Source organism: Charadrius vociferus, unplaced genomic scaffold, assembly GCF_000708025.1.
Source record: "Charadrius vociferus isolate BGI_N301 unplaced genomic scaffold, ASM70802v2 scaffold248, whole genome shotgun sequence".
Taxonomy (NCBI): domain Eukaryota; kingdom Metazoa; phylum Chordata; class Aves; order Charadriiformes; family Charadriidae; genus Charadrius; species Charadrius vociferus.
This window is the reverse complement of record NW_009649851.1, coordinates 8,241-10,304: the sequence shown is the minus strand read 5'-3', so window position 1 is coordinate 10,304 and position 2,064 is coordinate 8,241.

Genomic DNA, 2,064 nt, shown 5'->3' with positions numbered 1-2,064 from the left:
CGGGGGGGGCGGCATCGCCGGCGCCTTCTTTCTGAGCGTTGCAGATGGAGTCGCGGGGAGCAGGCCCGGCCTGAACATCCGTTCTGTTCTGCAGCGGAACGGTGTAAAGAGCTGTTTTCTTTTAAGAAGAATCCTGTCATAGCTTGAATGACCAAAATGGGGTAATTTTTCCGCAGACGGGCCTTGCTGCACACTCAGCAGATGCCCACTCGATGCTGCACAGCTTGGAGTTCTCAGCGTCTGAAGGGATGTAACACTACCTGTACTACTCTCTCTGTTCTGTTAGCTCCGATAAATAGCAATTTAGACCATACTGAAGGGAGTCTGAGTGCCTGCCTTGGTGGGATCATCGCAGGCCAGCAACTGCTGGTGCAAAACACCCCTCTCGCCCCCCGCCATGACAGCCGGCTTTGGGGCAGAGAGCCCCCGGGTCTGGTCCGCGTGGAGGATGTGGGAGCTGGATGTGTGCGGCAAAGGCCGATGCTCACTGACCTTTTTACAAAAAGACCGTGACACCCATAAATGATAAGCCATTTAGGAACAGAAGTCGTAGCACATCCTCTAGGTCATTGACATCCTGATGCTTCAAGGTTTAATTCTAGAGGTTTTGGTGGGTTTTTTTTGTTTAATTTAAAGAGGAGAAAAGGAGTAGTACTTCCCCTTCCTGCCTGCTTCTGTTCACACACAGACACACGGACTTCCCACGATAAAGGCACCCCTGTATTCCAGACAGGGATTGGGCTGGACTGAGAACCTCTCAGTATTTCCTGCAGGCCAAGCACCCCTTTTGCCTAAGGTCAGCAAACATCTGTAGCCTCAGTGTGGGAATCCGAGTGGTGTTACTGTCAAACGCCTAATACAAACTGCCATCTCCTGCTACGTGGAATGAATTATTTGTCCTAGATACTTGAGCATAATGCAATTTCTGAGACATCAAGGAACTTCATAGCTGTTGAGAATGTCTTGTAAAAAGAACCACAACACTTGAGAGAAGTCAGAAACATAAGTTTCTGCTACTACCAGTTAAGGGTTTGGTTTTTTGACACTTTATGTCTAGAACTAAAATAAATGTTTCCTGTTTGCTTTGTAGCGGTGCATCACTTGCAATTTTATTAACAATGAGCAAGGACATTTTGTACTTTCTAATTCAAACGTGACTGAGTAGTACTCCATATATACAGACACTATAAAATACAGTACTTGTTGATTAGTAGTTATAGCTAGCGTTTATTCCATACAGAACAGTGTAATAAGTTCCTTTTAGCCTTTGTAGTGTTGGCATAAATCGTGTAATGGAAAGTAGGGGCAGATCAAATTATATGCATTGGCCAGGTGTCAGCGTGAAGGTCAGGATGAAAACTAGTTTTTAAGATACATCACAAAACAACACATTTATAGGTTAAGGCAATATCTTATTATATTAGCTAGTATAGATTTTTTTTAGAAAGTAAACACTTCAGGGGAAAAAAGCACCCTTATTTAGATCTAAAACAGAAGCAACAAACTTCCAGGCAGAGTGGAACTAGAGAACAATTTCCCAAATTTCTTTAGGTGTGAATGAGACAATCTGAGAGAAAAGGAAGTTGATACCTGTGGAATAGAGGTAATATTGGTAGGAGAGTAAGAGAAGTGGTAGATAATTATCCCTTCGTGGTGGGGAAAAGAATAGAGAAACAGGTAATTTCTAATAAAACATGGAAAAGACGGGAAGAAGAGGAATTATAATATGTCACAAAAACGTCCAAAATTACCTGGAATCCACTAGTGCTGCCTGTGTCCTTAAGCCTGTTTGCTGTTCTGACACTGTCATGACAAGTGTTGGCTGTGGCCTTTCCTGATGGCCTTATTTCTGCTGTCTACTTCTACTGCTCACACGGCACAGAGTGCTTTCATTCAGGTTGCCAGGAGAGATACATGGCATTACCACAGTATTTTGCTTAAGTGAGTGGGAAGGCTGTATCTAGTGCTTTCCTCTGTTGCATATTTTTCTGCTGAAATTCTGTTGATGGACATCTGAAATTAGTGGTATTGAACCACAGTCCTTCTGTATAGCTTTAATGGCAG